This window comes from Ylistrum balloti, unplaced genomic scaffold (genome assembly GCF_031769215.1).
Source record: "Ylistrum balloti isolate Yb309-2 unplaced genomic scaffold, AGI_CSIRO_Ybal_v1 Utg370264, whole genome shotgun sequence".
NCBI lineage: Eukaryota > Metazoa > Mollusca > Bivalvia > Pectinida > Pectinidae > Ylistrum > Ylistrum balloti.
In genome coordinates, this window is record NW_026782207.1 from 524861 (window position 1) to 542472 (window position 17612).

The window sequence follows — 17612 nt, forward strand, 5'->3', positions numbered from 1 at the left end:
CTGTTTCAATAAGAAACTTAGTATGTATATATAATGACAATAATATATGAAGATTATAAAAATCAAATTATACTCATGCACAAAAAGCATGCATTTATAAATAGCCTAATATAGCGTACCTGTACTACAGCGTGTGTCCGTGTAACCCGGCTGACAGGTACATAAGTAACTGTTTATCAGATCCGTGCACGTGCCTCCGTACATACAGGGTGACGATTGGCATTCATCTATGTCTGCATGGATATGTCAGCAAACAAATAGCATATTAATATATAGTTTTATATTTATTTGTATAATTGTAATTTCTGATGATTATGTAGATAAAATTAATTGGAAAAAAATTATCTGCCTAGAAATGTATGAATCTTCAAGGAAATATATATAATCTGTATAAAGAATACTCTTATAACAAAAAAGCTTACAAATGAAATTGTTCCACTAGAAAACGATCTATGTTGTATTCTGTATATTGGATGTCTGTGTAGGTTTGTAAGTTGCTGTAGATTTTTTTATGTTCTTGATAGCAAATGTTTATATCATGAAGTGTTTTTGGTAAGCAGTAGTACCGGTGTGGCAATCCTTGCCGGTGTAACCTGGGATACAGATACATCGATAGTCGTTAACACTATCAATACAGGAACCACCGTTCTGACACGGGTCACTCTGACACTCGTCGATGTCTGAAAAACACATAAAAAAAATAGCACAAAAATCCCGAAAAACCTTAAAAATCAGACGGGATTCCAGACATGTATAAAGAAAAATATCGGGAGTTTCTTCGCTAATTAATTGAGTGATAATCATACAGAATGCAAAACAAACTAAAAACAAAGATGGAATTCAAAATTGATCTGCGATCTTATCCATTTCTTCTTTTTATATGGCAAACACTTTCATTGCAATGAAAATACGGTTAACAAAGTTTGTGCGTCTACGAATGATTTTCCAACACTATAAAACACATATTCAGAAACGTTGTATGACTCTTTGGAATTTCAAATGATCATTAAAGTAAATGAACAGAGACTTTTGCCTTCATATAATATTTCCTTTCGATGATCAAATATGTAATATATTAACACAATTACTCATCGCAACGTTAGCAATGATCCTTGATAAATGAAGTAATAATAATGATTTGAAAAATGCCCCAGGTCACACAATCAATAAGATTTGTCTCGCGGTAGAGTATAACAAGTACACTGTCAAGATAAAAATCACGCAAAAATACTGAATATGGCTAAAAAATGGAAAGTTCCTGTCAAGCCAATCATTAGCGATCTTGCAACTTTCACAGATTCATGAGGTATATTCTGGCAGGCGCCTGTAGCGTGATCATCTTTGAGCACACTTAATCTGTAATTCCTTTTCTTTTTGAATTTGGCAATGGGAATTTTGTTTTCATGGAACATATGTCAAAGTTGAAAGAAGATTCATATTTAATTCATAATTATCACCAGCCGTAGGCTATCGGTACTGAAGGCAAAATATTACATACATGATATGCCAACGACATGTAGTCTATTGTGTTGGCAAGTGAGTTTGCTCCAGATAAAACTCGACAATGATGATTGTTAGGAAAACAAGAAATACACGAATTATAACAAAATACAACCTTCCTGTGCTGCTAGTAACGGCTTACCTTCAACTTTTCCTTGTCGTAGGAAAGCAAATATATGTCAAAATTGTTGAAACTTTTTCAAATTAAAAGTACAAAAAGGTTATTGTTTTGAAGAACAGTCACTTTACACGGGAAGTATCGATGTCTGCACACGATCTCAACCAATATAGTTCGGCCAGGTAAATTAAGGTAAATGATAGGAGATTGTATAAGGACTTTTTGTATATAACTTAGGTGTATAAAATGTCTTCATACCTATACTACAACGTATACCCGTGTATCCAGGCGAACAGGTACACTGGAAACCGTTGACCTGGTCCTTACACGTGCCTCCATACATACAGGGCGAAGACTGACACTCATCGATATCTGGGCAGCAGGAAAGTATGATATCAAGAATATCTTCAAACAATGACACCAGTTTATGTATATATTAAATGCATATGACCGTAGACACATCAGTATTTAATATTTGTCTCTATTTTTTTTTATTTTATTCTGGAAATATTGAACTTTAGATATTTATATATATGTATACATATATGAATAATGCAATTTGTTTACCAGTTTGACAGTCGGCTCCGGTAAATCCCGGAACACAGACGCATGTGTACCCATTAACATGGTCTTTGCACGTTCCGCCATGTTGACAAGGGTTACTAAGGCACTCGTCTATATCTACAACAAAACAAATTAACGTGTTATCATACCATATATATTACATCATCCTGCCAGTGGATAAACTAGTACTTATAACCTATATTTATATATATGTATACAACAGCATATGCTGCTAAAAATGTACTTGTTTGACAGGTCAATCCAGAATATCCCGGCATGCAGTTGCACGTGAAGCCATTGACGTGATCTATACATGATCCACCATGTTGACAAGGGTTGCTCATACATTCGTTGATATCTGATAGAAAGAAAAACAATATATGTTTACATCTTGATGTCATGTTATGAATATTGGCAATGACTTTGCTCTGATGTTTAACTTGAAGAAATATAATTTTCATTAACGTATTATTACATAAGACATTATTAAGACATATAAATATAAAAAAATCATTGTATAAGTTTTGGAGCGTATAGAGAAAAATGTGAAATACTCTCTTCTTTATACATACTTTTGAAAACATCTTGCATTCACCAAATATGAACGTCAAATGAAAACATGTGAAGTTCATTTGGTTCTTCTTTATATATAGGCTGAAAAGGGAACCAAATAGACAAAGGATGCCCTACCTGTGTTACAGCGTCTGCCAGTGTAACCAGGAGAACAGACACAGAGAAAATCATTTACCAGGTCAGTGCACGTCCCTCCGTACATACAGGGCGAGGAGGAACACTCATCTATGTCTGAGAAAAGGATCAAATCAAATTTGTATTCTTCCATAGTGTGGCTGGAAATAAAATTTTATACAATAATGTGAACAAGATTTGGTTGTTTTGCAATAATCGATTACGTTGTAATATCCTTTTCCCTTTCTAAGTTTTTACCTTTTATTTTTGTGTTGTCTGACTGAGATGTGCTTAAGGTCTCTGTTACATTGTATGTAGGGTGTTTAATTCTTACCAGTTTGACAATTTGCGTCTTTGAATCCTGCCAAACAGAAACACTTATACCCAGCAACATGATCCACACAAGTTCCGCCATGCTGACATGGGTTACTGTGGCACTCATTTATGTCTGAAAGGTTGATGAAGAGATGTTTTAGAGGAGTTTGTATTTTCCGTCAAAATTCCTTCATAAAAGTTTCATTCCCCACGTATGATGTCAAAAAGTAATGAAAATTAATGTTTCCTTAATGTTATATTTAGATATAACATTAACAATCGCAGCTTTATTCACATTTTTTTTTGATAATCATAGTTTGAAATGAGCTGAGAATGTTATCACGCATTAATTGACAATTAAGATAGTATAAAGGTCTTAATAAAGCATTAATCGCCAGTATAAACATGTGAGTTCTAAAGCGTTGGCTATATATTTCCCTTATTTGGACAATCTGCCCTTGTCTTCATGTATTTCTTTATTAAATGATTCACTTAGCCGGAGTGGGAATAGATTACCCTACATAAACGTTGTTGATTTAATTATGAGTAAAACAACCCTCTGATTATTTTCACTATGATACAATAATGTACAATCATGTTCCGATTATGCTCGCTATGTTGTCATGGTTTCGGATTCGGATATCAATATTGCTAATAAACCTTAAATATTATATTGTTTGTTTAATCTCATTGAGAAGTGAAATATTCTACTAAAAGTATTTGTTTGATGCTCGTTAGTTTGCCTTTTAGTTCCATTGTTGCATACCTTGTTCTCATGTGGGAACGTGACATTACTCATCTGGATTGAAAAAAAGATTTCTTTGGCGAATGTTGAGTTTTGAATTATGTTTATGTCGACGTGTTGGTGTATTTTAAACACAATTAATCATAATTATTAACACAAAATATGTATTGCCTAAATATCTATTGTTATCAACTATTCAACTTTCATTTAATGCATTTGGACGTTTTCATATCTGCGTTAATTGAAAATATATCTCTCAAATAACATATTCTCTAAGCATTGCTAGGGCATTTTCATGGCGACACAGACATTATTCTGCATTGAAAATATAACCAAAACATAATGTCGATGTTTTACATTTTAAGTACTTGTTTCATGATATTCGGAAATAATTCTGTAATGAAAAACAATTTTCCAAATGCAACAAAATTTTGTTTTGTTTTGTTTTTTTTGTTGTTGCCAGACCCACGAAACCTTCTCTAACTTGTTCCATGAATCGAGAAATAAATGAATTGTGTGATATAACGGTATTTAATGAGTGACAAGTTCTTGACAGAGAAATGATTATGGTTAACATACCTATATGTATATTTTGTAAATTTTCTTACCGGTTCCACATACTCTGTCAGTGTATCCAAGTGGACAGGTACACGAGAAACCATTGACATGATCTTTACATGTCCCCCCATTCCTGCACGGCATGCTTTGGCACTCATCGATATCTATATCAAACCAAAAGCAATAAGCCCCATGAGATATAAGTATATTCAATAAAAACGCGACAGATATGTTGCTACTTAATGTTGACATCGACAATTTAAATGTACATGTACAAAATCTGTAAATATGATAAAGAACATGATAAAATGTAAATTATACCTATTTGACAGTCTGTTCCGGTATAACCAGCTACACAATTACACGTGTACCCGTTCACTTGATCTAAACAAGTTCCGCCATGTTGACAGGGGTTTCTGTGGCACTCGTCTATATCTGTAAATAATGAATTTTCATTTATTTCTGGATTTTTAGAAAGATAACACTTAATTTATATTCCCTCCTTCGGAAATAAGCACATATAAGTATATAGTATACAATAATGGACAGTGAGATTGATCTTAGTATGCCTCAGTATTGCTCAGATCCGCTCCGTTACTCATACGCTGTCCGAAAATAATGTTATTTAACATCTTTCGTCTCTGCTGCCTTTAGACTTTTGTCCTATTTAAGTTTTTTATTTGTGCTTTCTCTGTCTGTTGTAAATGTTATAATACTTACCTGTGAAGAATTCCACAGCTCTTTGTACTTTCAATATAAGAAAAATCATGTAAGTACTGCTATAGCAGATCGTAAGTATTGTTGTGCCTGAAGCAGTAACAGTTTGGAATAGTTCCAACCAAATCCGTCTGTAAAACCGGACATGTTCGAAGCTTTACCGTGAGTGTTTGAAGCATTGCTATACCTTTTTAAGTATCGCTTTAATTTTTGAAGTATTTTCATACATTTTGAAAGTGTTGTTTTACCTCACATTTGAACGACTGTCATGCATTCTTGAAGTATTGTCGTACCTGTCTGACAAACGTTGTCCGTGAATCCTGCTGCACACATACATAGGAAGCTGTTCACTTGATCAACACATGTACCAGCATTGCTGCATGGATTACTCTGGCATTCGTCAATATCTGGTCAGAGAAAAACACAGGACTGAGAACTTCATTTTAGCAAATATATATATGACAAGACGCTATTTATTTATCTAATTAATTTGTTAACTTTATCGTAAGGATTAAATTAACACTTCTTCCCAATTTTGAAGAGTTATTTCCCCGATACCTGTTTGGCAATGCACGTCCGTATAGCCAGGTACACAACTGCATGTATAACTGTTAACAGAATCTGTGCACGTTCCTCCATGTTTACAAGGCTGACTGATACACTCGTCGATATCTGAAGAATACATTAGGGTTGGTATAGTGTCTAATCTAAAATCTGAGTTTATCTTAAAGATCTTAACCAATATGTCGTTATCATCATTGTTTTCGGACTTTCCGTAGTTATTCAAACTTAATATCTAATTGAGAGGAAGTAAATTAAAATAGATTCAGAGTTTTCTGTCCGAGTTGGCATATTGATGACGTCAAACATTGATAACTATTTTCAAAATTAACCGAAAGTTCGATGTATCTTACCTGTCTGGCACTGCAGACCCGAAAATCCCAGTACGCATGCACAGCTGTACCCATTCACGTGATCAGAGCACGTGCCTCCATTTTGACAAGGGATTGACAGACACTCGTCGATATCTGATGTTTATAAAAATGTCAAGTGCGATGTGGAGGTCGTGCATTTGGTTAAACAATATTTATTTCGTTACTCTGTTTCAACTTTAAACGTATTTTGTTTAGGAATCACAGAAATAATTTAATTGGCCAACAGGCATGCATGCCTTCTAGATAGGGTAGCTATGCATAACTATTCGTAGCTGACTATTGATCGGGTACTTTATTTAAGTCGGGTTCGCTAATAACTCTATCATGCAACTTTTCTATTAGGTATAAAATATGTACTGCTCACATTGACTGAATAGATATCAAAGTAGACTCACTAACAGGACGTCTTTATGGCACGTCTGAATGATTCTCAAATTCAATCCTTTAATATCATTTAGTTACACTTCATTAGTGTCAATATTGAAAGTTTTAGATTCTGTTTCAACACGTCATGTCTACACTGTATATACCCTTTGTATATATGTTACTCATCAGTCTAAGATAGGATAGATTTTACTGACAAGATAGAAAGGTGTTTTGAAAACTCAGGTTAGACAACTCATTTTATTCCGATGTCTTTGATGAAGTTTTCTATAATTATCTGTAACGCACAGCCGGTAATGTACAAATAGTTATATACCCCTAACACTGCTTATAATAGAACGTAATTAGATTTCAGCTAAAATAAATATCTATATACAAACGATACAAAATATCCACTGGCAGAACTAAAGCAAATAAAAAGTACACAGAACAAAGAAATAATTTTAATTTTAATATCAGCCATGGTAATCAGAAAAAAAAAACTCCCGAAAACATTCTAATATTATCTTGTGACAAAACAGTTATACACACTGCGTACAATAATGGTAATGCATGAATCTGAACCTACAATAAAATACTACGTTCTATGCAAATAAAACCAGTTTGCTGTTAATGATTCCAAAGTTTTCGACTGCATTGCTATTTTTGATGATAAATATGTTTCGTCTTGACCATCAATAAGAATTGAGTGATTATTATTGATAGCCTTGAAATATTTTTTTACCAATGTGTACATCATTTGATGACTCAACACTCTAATGTTATGGTTACGATGCATGCATAAAGTGATGACGTTTTATGTCATAACAAGAAACGTCAAAAGTAATGACATTTAAAGAATCCTGACATATTTCTTTAACATTCTTGTGTACAGTTATTCATAGGCGGGGTGATGTTACATGATACTTATTGCGCGGATGGTAATGCAAACATGACTTTAAAACATCACTATTATCTCGGATCTCGCTGCGTGTTAGTATAACAATGAGCGTACATTTTTATTTACTCCCCCTATTTTTTATGAAGATAAGATTTTAACTGTTGAAAGTAAATAAGATCATTCCACACATAAACGGAAGTCTCTAAAGCATAACTTATTCTCTACCTTAAAAAGTTATGAACCGTGAAGTGCAGGAAAAATACAGACCTATGTTACATGTAGAACCAGTAAAGCCTGCTACACAGACACATGAGAACGCAGACACACCATTCGAACAAGACCCCTGGTTTTGGCATGGTCCACTCGCACAATTATCGACAACTTCATGAGAATACAAAAAACACCAACATGTTAATATTATTTTCTATTCAAAACAACATTTTTCTAATCCTAAAGTGAAAATCCTGACTTTAGTTCTTTATAGAAATAAGCCAACAAAAATATTTCCAAAATTACATTGTATTGTTTGTGATGAAATTAACATAGTGTACAAATTAGAGGAATTTAAACGTAAAGGAGACATATTACGTTGTATGATAGAAATGAAATCGTTGATAAAAGGAACCACACAGGTTACTCGAAAAGTGATATCTAATACCTGAAATCACATTGTGAATTATGTCATTCATATCTAACGCTGTATTGTCGACATAATATTGGCCTGTCAGTTTAATTCGCGAATACTAGAAATTGATGTTCAAAGAAAAGTGTAATGGTAAAAAATTATACTTGTAAGAGCATCTCTATCGAAAACTATGGTATTGCATTAATTCTCTTTCAGATGAATTTAAGGTTTTTCTATTATATATTGATTCTATATATTGATTCAGACACCAAAATATCACAACAGTCGTATTTCATATTTCCAATGTCTTTCCTAAAATATTGACGTTGACTGAAAAGGTTCTCTCAACACAAGACACGAAATTCTAGTTCAAAACATATGTAGTTCACTTACCGGTCTGGCAGGAGGGCCCAGTATAACCTGTCTGACAAACACACTTGTAACTAGCTGAAAGATCTACGCATGTGGCGCCATTTGTACAAGGGCTGCTCAAACACTCATCAATATCTGTGTAAGAAGAACCAGGTGAACATTATTTAAAGTATACATAATGCTGCAATGTTAACTGATGAGAACTTCATTCAGTACTGCATGTAAGTAATGATATGATATAGTAATATCTGATATATGTATTCCTGCTTAACTGTCAGTAGAGAATATACATATATGAAATATATAAAGCACATCACCTTCCAGCAAAACAATATTTAAATGAAATAGGTGTGATTGAATTACGAAAGATACTGACGACACATCGCATGATATACATACCTGTCTGACAACGTTTACCAGTGTAACCTGCCGCGCAAACGCACGTGTAAAGGTCGGAGCTACCTACACGTGAACATGTGCCGTTGTGGAGACAAGGTTGTGTCGTGCATGGGTCGACGTCTGTAATGCAACACAAATAATTATGGCGTCAGTCATTATAGTCTATTAATCATTTGCAGAATATGAAAAATTTACATTGTATTATTAAAAACCATTTGATTAGTTTATTGTTTGAATTCTGAGACGAAAATAATGAAATAAAGATAAATGTAGGATAAACCGTGATCACAAGAATTATTGAGGATACATCACATTGCATTACAAAAGTCATCAAAGCGTCATCAATACGTCTTCTTCATACTTGAAGCAACAATGATGAAACGATAAGCACAACTTACCCCATGCTGTCACGGAGAAACAGCGGGTATCGGTTATTTTTCTAAGGAACAAGGACACGAAAAAACACATTTAGGTTCAAGAAATCATACGCAAACAAAATCGACGTTTCGAATTCAAGAATTTAAAAATGTATGCATAGATAAATGATACTATACGATTTGCTGCATTGTGAAGGTCTATACGTGTTTTTTTATAATTATTTAAAGTGATGCATGTTGTTTAAGAACAGTCGTGTTTACATAATTAACATAGCGTCTTCTGATTCATCGACGACATCCGTCATGTCAATCTTGGTCAATCCAAGTAAGTAATGTCAGGTTCTCAAATGAGAACAAGGTATACAACAACGGAACCAATTAACAAACTAACGATTATAGTCACGTCCAGCATCATATCGTACAAAGAAACATTTCTCAATGAAATCACTATGGCGACCAAGAAAATTCCCCATATTTGTCATCAATCTGCATCTTTTGAGACCCTACGTCACGAATTTGTCCGTCGGTTGACAACTTCTAGAGCGTAAATCATGATAATGGGAACAGACCCTTAAAGAAATCAAGGGATATCGCTATCCAGAAATGGAAAATTCACAATACGGAAATTGAAATAATCACATTTATGAGGTCATGAATGGAATCTAACAATGTTGTCTTCGAATATCTTCAAATCTTTCAGACGTAAACATTGATAATATTAACAAACCCATTGTTATCCTCCGCTACCCCACATATTATGTTGTCGCCTTTCTGGGTCTGTCGCGGAGTCCATGTGATATTCCAATACACTACATTTGGGCGATTTGGATCAGGGTAAGGACCTGAGTACATCACACCTGCGGGAGCTGTGAGCTGCAAGCTTTGTAATCTGTGAAATACGCAGTACAGAAATGATCGCTGTAGGTTTCTGTGTCATTATTTAAATATAAGATTCTGAATCGGTTTTATCGTCATCAAGCAGAGCCGATTTAAGACGTGTGTTAATTATCTTGTAAGGTGTTCCTGATCACTGCCAGAGTAAGATTCAGAATAAAGATAGACGGATACGAGAATAATTTCACTTACACTGCAGTAGGGTTTTTAGCGTTAGTGGCGTACATCGTTGTTGAGAAAGTCTTTCCTGCAGCTATTGTCACTTTACTTCCCTCCAACAACGTATCGTTCACGAACTCCGGCTTCCAGTCGCACGGAATGGGCTGGGACTTCACATGGATTAAGAACTGCGTGTATAATTTGAAACTATGCATATTTCCATTTCGTGCTTAATGCTTAGTTCTGTCTTTTGTGGATTAAGAAAATCACATTGTAATTGAATTGTCTAAAAAAAAGCTACATTTATAATGATTGAATCAATCTAAAACAATCTGAATTGAAGCTTAAATTTGATGGAACGAGGGCAAAATATGATCAAAGAAGGCTCCTCGACAAAAGTGCAAGGAAACCAAGTGTTACGTAACGGTAAGCGTCTTCTGCTTCATCGACCGACGATACATAAAATGTAAATCTTCAAACATTTGTTTGAAGCACGAAAAACAACTGAAATAATTGAATATTCATATTATCTCATCTTCAATGAATAGCAGAAGAAAATTTATCACCTGTTCTTGGTTCATGACAAGTTTTTACAGAAATACCCATGTTGAGCTATTTCACTAACCTGGACTGGTATGGCTGTTATTGGGTCAGACGGCGTAAAAGTTTTGCCACCAATGGTGATCGTCGACTTTGGGAAATCTTCAATAGTAAGAGCAACAGCATACCAACCGTTTGTAACGAAATGACTGTTGTCTGCGGTAAATAAGAGAGTACACGACGTCTGTGAAACAAAGAGAAAGGTTATATGTATGCGCTGGTGGGCCTCATAAATATATATGGACAATTATGTAATTTTAAAAAGTTATAATTGACCCTGCACAATGAATATAATTCTATTGTCCTTATACAGCAATAAATGGCGTGAGCAAGGACGTCCACTCAGGAAGATAAATACGCTCGTAAAATTATCATAAAAATCAACTAAGCATGACATTCACGTTTTTTTTTCTTGAACAAAACCTTATAATGTTTTTAAAAAATAGCATTAGAATAACAGAAATCAAAACTTGATGATATGAAGACCATAATTAGTTTATTGGCCATTCACAACAGTTGTTCTATAGCTATGGCGAAACTAAGCTTTGCAAAATCGTAACAGCGTCTTTTCCGCGCACTTTGTGCATTGTACTAGTTTACTAGACGGTTCTGTGCTTACGAATGTAGCATAGGAAACACGCCTCCCGGGAGTCTAGTACATAATTCTGTCTATACTTGAAATTTAGCTATGCTATTTACTTTCCTGGTTGTCTGTTTGTAATAATCATTGCCAATCATTCCTTATCTGGTACACAACAAATATACCTCGTTAAGGGTAGCCACGGGCACACCATTACACACACTGGCGCATTCATCTCCTTGGGCCCAGCGACATTTAAGGTTGTCCCCGTCTGGGTCCACCATAGGGATCTTAAGTTCATGATGACACGTAAACTGAACCCTGTGTGATATCAACAACAATACAATCGGCTTATCCTCTTTATTGTTAGGCTTGATGTGTAAGTGATTGAATATATCTTATTTCTGAATAAATTAATTGAAATTCAATAATTGGTAATCAGTTTCCAAATTGTGTTGACCTGTTTTCCTGACACAGATTCATATTGTAGTCATCCATTATGTCAGGCCTTTGCTAATGATGTTTCACAGTTATTATCATGCTTTATCAAACGCGTGTGTACGGTTAGAGTACGATTATATGATTATGTTCACAGGCATTTTCTTTTTTTCTTCTCTTAAGCAAATATTGACACCGTTTTAATATTGTGTACAAACTGCAAACAGGTTTACATCCTGCTAAACGTACATTATAACGTTAATGTTCTGAAGGCTGGACAGAATCATTTAAGCATTCCACTTTGATAAGTATAGTCTTTTACTTCTTTCTAGTGTTTAAGAGCAAATAAATTCCTGTTATTGTATTGTATTGTTGTTCGGGCGATTTATATCACTCCACAGATGTCGGTATATCATGCAAATGAAATTTACTCCAAATAAATCCCTAAAATTGGTATAGAAATGCATTTGAAAACAACTGATTCAAAAATCGAGCTGTAGAATACAATGAGAATCTTTTGAAAAAAATATTTAATACATTAAACTGTACTCACTCGAACAATGGCTTGTTTGATGTGATTGGGCTGCTGTTCGGGCGATTTATATCACTCCGCGGATGGAGGTCTACTATGGTTTGCAGGTTCCAATCGCCATTTGTGCCGTAACTCAGCGAACGCCACTGGGTACCAGCATAGCTGAAGTATAACGTGCCATGGAGAAATAGTTTCAGTCTTTAAAATTATTTCACACGTTCTAAAAACCATAAAGGAAACACAATTTGACCCTCACCCCCTGCACAAGATTAATAAATATACAAATAAACAAACAAAATCATATTGAAGCAATTCATCAAAAAGGAGAATGTCTGAAATTTGAATATGACTAAATCAAATTTAATGTTTTACCCTGAATCGATGACACTAAGAATAAATACAGAAATAAAGAAAATATTTCTATTGGACAATGAAAACAAATTGATACAATGAGCTCAAGAAAAATGTAAAAATGTAAATCTAGAGTTAATCGAAAGGATTAGCCAACCGAGCATACGACACTTTTTTGACCAATTACAATCAAACTATCAATTCTGTTGTTGAAAATGGACATTAAATATTCCTAAAATAAGTGTTTTCATTTTTGCCTGTCAGCTTAATCAGCCGGCATCGTTCAAGGTCCTGTGTAATTAGATTTATTGTGACATTTGCAACAAATCTTTTTATATTGGATTGGAAATGTATTTTATGCGAACAGAAAATCAAAGTCTTCTGTGTGAGTAGTGGTGTGAGTAGACGTCGAATTTAGAGAATGAGTTCAGATAAACAGTTAGTTTGCTGAATGGTATAGAGATTAACTAATGTATCTAAACGTAAAAGCTGGATTAACGCATGCAGTTTTTTTATAGGTAAAGATGCCATTAAGTTGCCTTTGTCTTTTGCACACATTTTATATGGAAGGTTTTGTTCACCTTGTCAATCACGAACCTCGAGACAGCTATACATTAACCTACCTGATGGTGTAGGGACCTAGACCTTTAAAGGTAAAGTTAAATGTATTTTGTCCCTGTTCCCAGTTTTCCACGCTACTAGCTCCTGTACAGTAGTAGTACACTGGTCCCACGTTGGGTTTAGAGTAGGTTGTTCCTCCACAACCTTTCACACACTTCCACGGATCGTCGGATATAAATGAACTGTTGACAAATTGTCCTATCTTTGCCGCAGTACATCCAGGGCCCTTCCCATGTGACCAACCCATCTTGAACTTGAATTCCACCTTAACATTAAAGGTGAAATTATTTTATAAAAAAACAGAAAAGACTGGTAAATTTATCGCATTGTTCCAACCCAACAAATAAAAGCAAATCGAGATATCAAAGAAGTTATCGTTAACAATGTAATTGATATTCAGAATGTATATACCATTTGAATCGTTATTGACAAAATTAATATTAAGGACAAATACAAAATAATAGCTAATGGGACACACGACTAAATCAGAATGGGATTTTTTTTTAAAAAATGATAAAAAAACCCAGTAAAATAAAATGAAAAATAATTAAAAAAAAAAAAACCCAAAAAACCCAAAAAAACAAAAAACACTATTGCTTTTACATGTACAAAATGAGTCCATGTACAATTTCAATAGTCGATAATATCATAACAAAGTGATTAAGTCTAGAGAAACTACTCTGTGGGTATGAGCTTTAAACAATAACTCACAGAACATAAAATAAAATATCAAAAACTAGATTTCATGTCAATACATATAAATGTACAATAAGACAAACAAATCAAACGCTTACTTCTGTCCTACATTTTGCAACGGCATAGTAGACATCAGGTTGAATTAGATAAAAGGTGATAGCTTCAGCGTTTTCCCTTTCTAATGTACATCTGTTGAATGCACCTTTGGGAGTCTGGAGTTGATTTTAACAAGTCTTTGTTTCGAAATATTGAACCCTTAATGGGAAGATTATTTTCTTGGAGTTTTGAATTAACAATAAAATGAGTTTCTTGCTCTCAAGCAATGTAATTCTGTGTGAAAATCTGGTTAAGAATTCCCCGTATTTCTCTTCAGTGACAGAGGGCATTAATTGAAAAAGGATTTCACTGAAAAAAAGCAGCGAATGAAGAACAATCTGCGAAAATTTCCATGCAAAGTGATTCTTACGGCAATATCTCAAAAATGTGAGGCAATTTTTTCAGTATGAACTTTTTGTTGAACTGCTTTTTTTTTATTGTAATTTTGTTTTCAAACACTCACAAAAAAACTGGCCCATGTACTGGAATACATGCAGATCAAAATCCTTCCCTTTTTTCGTGTTATGGTTAACATCTACAATTTCGTGTCATTATTGAATATTATGCCAGTGTTGTCTGTGTAGACTTACCGTATTCCCTGTAAGAGGTTTCCAGCTAATAGTTCCTCCCCGAAAATGGGAGCCGAGGACTGTAGTCAGCGTTGTCAGAAACAACAAAGTGCAGAATGAGGGAATCATAATGCAGCGCTATGTTTCTTTTCAGTCGAGATGTTAATAACCTGAATTACTCAAAGTCCTAACATCATTGTGAGAACCTGATGCCTTCTTAAACACGACATTCGCGATTGTTAAGATGAGTGTCCTTGTAGGGTTTATTTCATAGTCGTGAGAATAAGATAAAATAAAGTCTGAATACTGATATTAAATGTGATACTACACTAAATTAGGTACGTGTTATACATGCGTACACTTTTCCTATAACAACACTTCAACAAATAAACACAAAACAGAAATATCAAAGGAAAAAATGTCTCGTAATTTCCTTAGTATTGGTCACAAATTATTCCTCTGCAATTCCAGCAATAAAGATAAATCCTCAATGCGCAAGATAAAATTTTCTGGAAAAGAAAACATTGTAGATTAAAGTTCGCAACTCGCTGTAATCATCGATCATATATCTTTGAAGATTTCACTTCCTTTGAACATCCCTCCGGAGAATAATTGTTGATGAAGAAAATCGAATGAATACAAACAAAATTTGACTGTAATTATTCAACATACTATCTATTGTAACCGGTAGGTTCTGCAAAAAAGTACTTCAGTCTTCGATTGAAAGTATCTCCTCTGTTTCAGTTCATTTCTGATAAAACAGCAAATTAAATCCTGTTGCCTGCACGGACGCAGTGTATTGGAGGTTACCAAGTCACATCGGCCCATCGTCAGAGGGCAATACAAGTGATTTATGTGAGGACATATCGACACTTTCAAACAGATATATTAGGAATAAAAGATTCAGATTTAAAGATTGTGACATATCTAGCTTTGTGACGTTGCCAAAGTAAATATCATATTTCATCATAGAATCCCTGCAGTGGAAGAGCATATTAAATTATGAAAACCCCTGCAGCCTGTTTCTTGTTTTTGTTATTGCTAATGCTGCTTTTAGTTTGTTGTCAGTTGAGAACATGACATTACTTGTTTTGGCTGACTAAGGTTTATACGGCTCCGTGTATATCTTTTTTATGTTCATAAATTACCCTAGTTTTATTGAATTTGAGTTTGGATTATGATTATGTTGATGTGTTTGTATGTTTTGTTGTCTAGTTACATACTTTTCATAAAATAGTCTATAAAATGCTACTATGTCTATTTTTAATTTCTTGCATTTTCTCACGACATACAATATAAACATGCGAAATCTAATTAAAGCCCCAATATACGTAACATTCACCAAAAATTTAGTGTAGAATCACACATAATTATTGAGATATTCTCTAAGATGTAGTTAAAATTAAGTTATTCAAACAATAGTTACCATGACTTTGTGCATAAAGTATTGATATATGAGCAGTTGAAACTCGCTATTTGTAAACACACCTCCATTTTAAACACGCCGCCATCGAAATTACGATTGTTGCCGAACCACGTTAGAAGGAATAATTAGTTTAGAGGAAGCACATGCAGATATGTCTACAATTAAACATTGTTTGCGAAGTCTTGTCGTAACTGGTATTCCTGTGATGAAATTATAGAAGGATTGGACGCACAATTAAAAGGAAGCGACTGGTGAACGTCTGTACTGTGTCTGTCATGTTTACACACGCGGAATATGCGCATGCGCAATGTCATCGCTACGAGCGGTAATGTATGGTTTATTGTGGGTCCCACATTGTTTATTTTCCGATTTTTTCAATTTTTATTTGAATTGAAAACAGTCAGTTTTATTTTCTTTAATTAAAGGAAAGTATTTGTTTTGTTGCATATATTACGGGGAAAATAAGATAAAGTTTGTTTTTTATAGTGATTTTTACGTATATTGGGGCTTAAAGTAAGTATCACGACCTATTTATCAATTGTTTATTTGCTCTTTTTATTTTAATTTACGATAGTTACAATCGGTTTTTTTTAATATATTATTTTATTTACGGTGTGTTTTAATAATTTGACATTGAATTGAATAAAACATATAGCACTGTCAGTGTTTTGAAAATGCGTGTCTTCAACCGGATCAAACCTGAGACACATATGTTGTTCATGTGCAGGTATGTAAATCACGTGTTGTATATCATATTGAGGCTGCTTATTTAAATATCATAATTTCTGTTGCATCTATTTATAACCAAACATAAACAAAGTGAAATTTTACTTATCAATTTGTAAATGATTCAATGAAACTATCGAGTAACTTTGGCTGTACTGTATCTAACTCTACGTTTGTATTAAAAGGTGTTATTCACTTATGTGTCTGGCGTAGAATCGTTGGGATAGCGGGTGGAAAACACTGTTGGTGAACTTTTAGGTGCCCGAATTTTGAAGTAACCTGCATGCTACGTTTTAATTCATACACATGTACTTGACACTGTTCTAGAATTATCTAATTTATGGAAATTACGAAATTTATTCTATCATTTAGCTAGTTTAACTTCCCGTTTGTGGTAACGAATAAATATTGCTCTTTAAGACTACTTTATGTAACTCAAACAGTTGATAGGTTTTCTTAATTTCGCCCCATTCAGACAATAATAGTTTGCACAGTTTCAAACACCATATGGAAAGTGTCACTCATAAACTCTGTTCGTCATCTTTGAAAGTACGTCATGAATACTCCGACATCTGGTATTGAAGTCATAGAAAGGAAAAATGTATACGGACCATTAAACCTTTTGTGGCAAAGGCATTGAAATGTATACATTTTTACTGTAGCTTATATCTTACATATCTTACGAAATCGGGCATATGCTGTTAGTTTAGTTTACAAATTTATATCCAACAAACAGAACATAAAAATA